This window comes from Aegilops tauschii, chromosome 2, assembly GCF_002575655.3.
Source record: "Aegilops tauschii subsp. strangulata cultivar AL8/78 chromosome 2, Aet v6.0, whole genome shotgun sequence".
NCBI classification, from domain to species: Eukaryota; Viridiplantae; Streptophyta; class Magnoliopsida; order Poales; family Poaceae; genus Aegilops; species Aegilops tauschii.
In genome coordinates this window covers 41,699,467-41,706,245 of record NC_053036.3, presented here as the reverse complement: position 1 = coordinate 41,706,245, position 6,779 = coordinate 41,699,467, and the positions used below count along the sequence as shown (strand labels likewise).

Below are 6,779 nucleotides of genomic sequence, written 5' to 3'. Positions count from 1 at the left end.
TAAATAAAATTTATGTCATGTTGGTCGGCATAATTGTCATAAACAATAAATGAACCAAATAGTTATAAAAAGATAATATATACCACATCCGAATCATAGACAGGACGAGGGCCGACGAGGGCGGATACCAAAACCATCGCACTATATAATAACAAGGAATAATAAAAGTAAGAAAATTAGACAAGTATCTATCTGAAGTAAGAATTTTTTTCAGAAAGAAGATAAGAACAAGAGGCTCACCACGGTGGTGCCGGCGACAAGATCAGCACGGGCGATCGACGGCGGTGAAGACGGGGACGGGACGTGACGGACCGCTAAACCTAGACAAATCTCGGGAAAAATGGAGCTCGGAGGTCTAGCTTCGAGAGGAGAAAGCTTAAGTAGTGTGGCTCGGGCATTTCATCGAACACCTCATGTGCATAGGAGGTAAGCTAGAGCACCCAAATGCCCTCCCCTCGCCGGCCAGAAAAAACAGAGCACTGTGTGGAGTGCTCTGCTGCGGCGATGGGGTATATATAGGCAACTCATTTGTTCCGGTTCGTGGCTGGAACCAGGACTAAAGCTGCCCCTTCTGTCCCGATTCTAGGCACGAACCGGGAACAATGTATGTGGGCCAGGAGCGAAGACCATTAGTCCCGGTTCGTGCGTAGAACCTGGACAAATGGGTCCAGACGAACCGTGACCAATGCCCACGAGGCCCCGACCGGCCCTCTGGGCTCACAAACCTGGACGAATGACCCATGGGCCCCGGTTCGTGCAGAACCGAGACTAATGGGCTGGCCAGGCCCGAAAAAGCCCTGTTTTCTACTAATGAAGCGTTGGATGGAACTGCAGGTTTTCGTTGCTCCATGGCCGTTGTCATCCCATCCGTAGCCACCTAATATGGCCTAGTTGCTCTCTACGGAGAAACTTATAACGTGCCGTTGTAGAGGAAAATCAAAGAGACAAACAATTAAAGAGCCTAATTGATTCACTCATTACATTACAATATAGGAGACCCACTTATATACATGATGAAGGTGGTGTGTTGGGGAGACACCTCCTCCCGGACAGACACTTTCTGAGAAGCATCCCTCCCATACAATCGATCACATGTTTCATTTCTCAACAAGAAGAATAATCTAGTTAGGAGATCTCCTCTAGGCTGTCCTTGCCCAACTGCTTGATGCTCTTCAGCAGCTGCTGCCTGACGCAGTCCGAGACGGGGACGGACCAGGAGTAGGCCCGCGTGTTCCACCGGTCCTCGACCCCCATCCATCTCGACACCCGGCTGATCCGGCTGGCCCTGCTGCGAGTGCACAGCCGGATCAGGTTGTGCTGGCCCATGGAGTGTGACCAGCTGCGCCGCCTTCTCCAATCCGCCGCACGGACCAGCCGGCGAACAGACACAAGTACACGGGCAAGACAAGTGCGCACAGCAATCCCTAGCCGGCGGAGACCACGCTCATTGGCGATCACGTGCGGTCCGCTGTACATATCCACACACCATTCTACCAGGAGAGCAAATGTCCAGCTCGAGAACATGGCCCTGAAAAGCGACGTGATCTCCAGGACGACGGCCCCAACGAAGAGGACGTAGGTGACAACCATGTCTACTCTGCTGTAACCGCCCTTGAGCTTACGGTCATTGTTGCACAAGAGTAGTACGTTAAACAGCAAGAATGCGATGCCGATGGCCAGCGATGAAAGTAGACGGATGCAGAGGCCATACCAAGTGTGTATGACCTCCACCTTGGTGTAGAAAAGATCGTGGATCAGGGAGAGCTGCATTTCGACCACCTTCTATACTTCCTCCTGTTGCTCATTATTCAGCCGTGATGCTGGAGTTGTCTTCATAACTAGATCAGATAAAGGCCCCCATCTGAAAAAACCCTTGGCAAAATCCAATAGTAGGTGAGCTTTTAGCAGGAAGGCTTCTGGATCCAAGCGATCTGTGAAAGCTGGGCTTTCTAGAAACTCTAGAGACTTTGCTGAAGGGCCATCATAGTTGGTATCGTCATACCCTTCAGTTGGCCTACAACCGTCGCTCCTTAGTGTCCACACTCTTTCCCCGTACTTGACGACACCAACCAAAGACACTAGGACGGTGGCCGGCAGGAGCAGGGAACGGCTGTCGCCGATGATGATGGAGAACCCATAGACAACATATGCGGCTGCGGCCACCTGCACGACGAGCGTCTGCAGGTGGCGTAGCCACAGCTTCTTGTCCTCGAGGGCGTAGGCGGTGATGTTGTCCTGCCCGCCAAGGTGCAGAAGCAGGAACGGCCCCCAGAGCACCATGAGCTCATGCTCGGGCGACCTGCTGGTTACGGACAGGTGCCCAAGCACGTAGATCGCCGTCGTGTCGGCCAGCATGTACGCTGACCATACCACGGCCCTTAGCACGCCGGAGTCAATGTACCGGCGGAACTCTGCCAAGAAGAGAGGAGCGTCACCTGGAGCGTTAAGCTTAGCAGCACCAGCGCTTGGAGACTCCATTCCTTCCATGCATTCGTGACGTCCTCTACTCCTCCGGCCATCGATTTATCTACCTGCTGCTCGCTTCTAACACTAATCAATTGGCACAAGTCAAAGTTATTACCACGTCATCTTTTTCAGTTTGTGTCAACCAATGTTTTAAATAGCGGGCTATGCCAAATAGCGGCGGACCTCAAAATCAGATATAGCGGGTTATTTATACATGAGACCATTTAGCGGCACCCTGCTGAAAAGGCCGGCTATTAAAAACTGTGGTGTCAACATTATCTAATATATTTTGTTGTACTATTCACACTGCCATGAGAACTTCTATTATTAGAACTTGAATTCCTACTGGAGTGTTCCAGGGGCTCTATATATGTACTACTAATTAAGTCTAATAACTAAAAGCTGTGTCCATGCAAAGAAACCACTGAGGTGCTCTTTATAATGGAAACAAAGTTTCCGGCCTCCACCATACAATGCATGCATAGCTTGGTTCATTATTACTACAATCCAACTGCATCGCTCATGCATGTCGTTTGAGAAAGCAAAACAACAATTGAAAACTACATATACGATGCATAGGGTATTCAACCTTTAGCACTACATTCTTCCATAGGGAAAGAATCAAGAACGGTGTCAGAAAATGTGGCCAGGCGAAAACCTGATGTTATATCCTTCAGATTTTAACAACACAACTATATTCTATATGCATCATGATAAATAACATTGATACAAGAAGGTGCATCTTTTCTAACAACAAAGGGTAATATTAGCTGAATTATTTTATATCCTGCAGTAAAACACACTTCAAAACGTATACATTATGTGAGAGCTACCTATGTAAATACAGCAACTTACATGGAGTGACTGAATCGAGAAGCAGAGAAGTGATTGATGATATATTGTTTTTAGTTGGAATGCTATGTATGGGTGTGGATTATTAGCCAGGTGCTTGATATATATATTTGAGGGATGAATGTAATTCATAGTAGTCAAGTGGCACGTATATATATATAGCATGACATAAACGGCATGCATGCAGAACCTGGTGTGATACCTCCCATAGGGTTAAGGCATCAGGAAATACCAAGGCTCAAGTCGATCATCCCATACCCTGCACAGCCGGCAAGGAAAAGGAGAAAATAGTGATTCACTTTTTCTGCCAAAGAGAAAGCAATGCATAAGAATGCATTCCTTGTTAAAGACTTACAGAAATATAGAGGTAGCTTTACCTCCCATAGGGTTCAGGCATCAAGAAATACCTGTTGGATCACAGGCCGGAGTACACACGCGAGAGAGAGGAACACAAAGACGCTGGTGTTTTGCGAGGCACAACTACTGTCCTCGTTTCTTGTTATCTCTTATTTATACGGTCAAAAATATTGCCGTTTTGTTACAACAGAAAATAACGTAAACACAGCTGAGAACGGGTATAACGGACGTGCCATCCCACGGCCACCCGAACTGCGCTGCAACGCCGCTGCATGCGCTGGATTCGTGCCATCCCACGAAGCACAAACGGCGGCCACATCTAACTAACTACTACTAAGCCAAGACGTGAACAGACTCACGCTGCATGGCCCTATTATTCAGCTAAGAATCAGTGACCACGTACATGCACACGTCCATCCCCGTGCACACGCTCGCTACAAATATTTTATAGAAAAACAAACATGCACTACACCCTACGTACGTGCTAATGCAACAGGATTATCTAACAATACCAAGGCTCAAGTCGATCATCCGATACCCTGCACAGCCCGCAAGCAAAAGGAGAAAATAGTGATTCACTTTTTCTCCCAAAGAAAAAGCAATGCATAAGTATGCAATCCTAGTTAGAGACTTAGAGTACACAAAATATAGAGGTAGCTTTACCTCCCATGGGGTTAAGGCATCAGGAAATACCAAGGCTCAAGTCGATCATCCGATACCCTGCACAACCGGCAAGCAAAAGGAATAAATAGTGATTCACTTTTCTCCGAAAGAGAATGCTATGCATAAGTATTCATTCCTTGTTAGACTTAGAGTACACAAAATATAGAGGTAGCTATCTAAAGCTATATATGTAGTTCACATCACTGTAACATTACACTCGTTCTATACTTCTATATCTGCATTGTCAACTAGAGAAATATAGTCAGCTTGAAGAAAATTCATTCACTCCGGATAAGTCGATGAACATACGCGTGATGGAATCCTTCATCTTACCTAGGCTGAAAATGTTTTCCTAACAGCACCATCACATATAAGGAAGTTCAGAATGAAGTATTTGAGATGGAACATAACAAAGTACTTACCCTGATGGTTATCTAGGGAGTTCTATCGAAAGTTCTAGGGTGTCATCTAAAAATGATTGATGCAAAAATGATGCAAGATTATTACTATGTTCAGTGAAGCGCCTTGTCGGTCTCTTGGCGCCATGAAAGGGATGCCATCGGGAAAGTGGACACCGAGTGCTAGAGGTGGAGCAGAGGCCGGAATTTTCCCCGGCCGCCAAGGGTGCCATATATGGTGGTATGGCCTTATTTTATATAGCTATCTCAAGAAAATATATGGTGAATTAAGAATATTATGTATTCTTATAGATTTCAATCAACTATTTATATACCCTAAAAAATTACTAGCACGTGTAGACGAAATACGACCTTATGCCTATGTTCCACGATTTCTTTAATGGGCATCTAGAACTATTCCATATAAACTTTGGTACGATTACTTTATTGCCAAAGAAAGAAGGGGCGGCTCGTATCGAACAGTTCAGACTGATATGTCTCCTAAACGTGAGTTTCAAGATATTCACGAAGGTGGGGACGAACCGGTTGACACAGATCGCCCATTCGGTGGTACAATTGAGTTAGACGGCCTTCATGCCTGGTAGACACATCCTAGAAGGGGTAGTTGTTCTACATGAAACGATTCACGAAATACATTCGAAGAAGCTAGATGGGGTTATCTTCAAAGTGGATTTCGAAAAAGATTATTATAAAGTTAAATGGCCGTTCCTTCAGCAAGCAAAGCGCATGAAATGCGTTTCTGAGGCTTGGAGGAACCAAGTGAGTTCCCTTGTCCAAAAAGGTAGTGTCGGCATTAAGGTTAACGATGATATGGGCCACTATTTTCAGACCAATAAAGGCTTGAGACAAGGGATTCGATGTCTCCCCTCTTATTTAATATAGTGGCAGATATGTTGACCATCCTTATTGGTAGGGCCAAGGAGAATGGCCTAGTAGATGGCTTAGTTCCTCATCTGGTAGATGGGGAGTATCCATTTTACAATACGCAGACGACACTATTCTTTTCATGGAGCATGACGTTGCAAAAGCTCGGAATATGAAATTGGTTTTATGTCTCTTCGAGCAATTGTCGGGGCTAAAAATTAACTTCAACAAAATCGAGCTCTTTTGCTTTGGTCTGGCCAAAGAGGAGCAAGACAATTATAGACAATTGTTCGGTTCTGAGTTGGGTTCTCTACCATTTAGCTATTTGGGCATACCAATTCACCATCGGAAGCTTTCTATCAAGGAGTGCAAGTGCATCGAAGATCGAATTGAAAAGAAGCTTAGTTGTTGGAAGGGTAAGTTAATGTTGTATGGTGGACGACTAGTACTCATTAACTCGGTACTGACGAGTATGCCGATGTTTTTGCTATCCTTCTTTGAGGTACCCAAAGAGGTACGGAGGAGACTAGACTTCTTTCGATCTCGATTCTTCTGGCAGTCAGATGAGGCCAAGAAGAAATATCGCTTAGCTCGCTGGGATATATTATGCCGACCCAAGGACCAGGGAGGTCTCAGTATTGAGAACCTGAAGATCAAGAATAAATGCCTTATGAGCAAATGGCTATTTAGGCTTTCGGTAGAGAACGATGGTATGTGGGCACAAATTTTATGCAACAAATATCTACAATCGAAAACGCTAGCACAAGTAACCGCGAGGCCGACGGATTCACCTCTCTGGAAGGGGCTTATGAGAATTAAAGACTTATTCTTTCATAGAACCAAATTTGTTGTTGGTAATGGGATGGCCACACGATTTTGGGAGGACACATGGCTAGGGGAGGCGCCATTAGCCATTCAATATCCAAGTCTTTATAATATTGTCCAATGTAAGGAGAGTTATGGTGGCACAATATTACAATCGACCCCTTTGAATATTCAGTTTAGGCGTTCTCTAGTTGGGGAGCGGTGGAATTCATGGATACATTTGGTACGGAGATTGATGGATGTTCAATTATCGACCAACCTGATTCATTACATTGGAGTTTGACTACGAATGGATTGTTCACGGTCAAATCCTTTTATTTGGATCTAATTAAC

At 45.3% G+C, this 6,779-nt stretch overlaps 1 pseudogene; it reads right to left on the bottom strand.

Annotated features, from left to right (window-relative positions):
- Positions 1 to 1,005: 1,005 nt before the first annotated feature.
- LOC109781165 (uncharacterized) lies at positions 1,006 to 2,654 on the bottom strand (annotated as a pseudogene).
- Between the last annotated feature and the right edge of the window lie 4,125 nt (positions 2,655 to 6,779).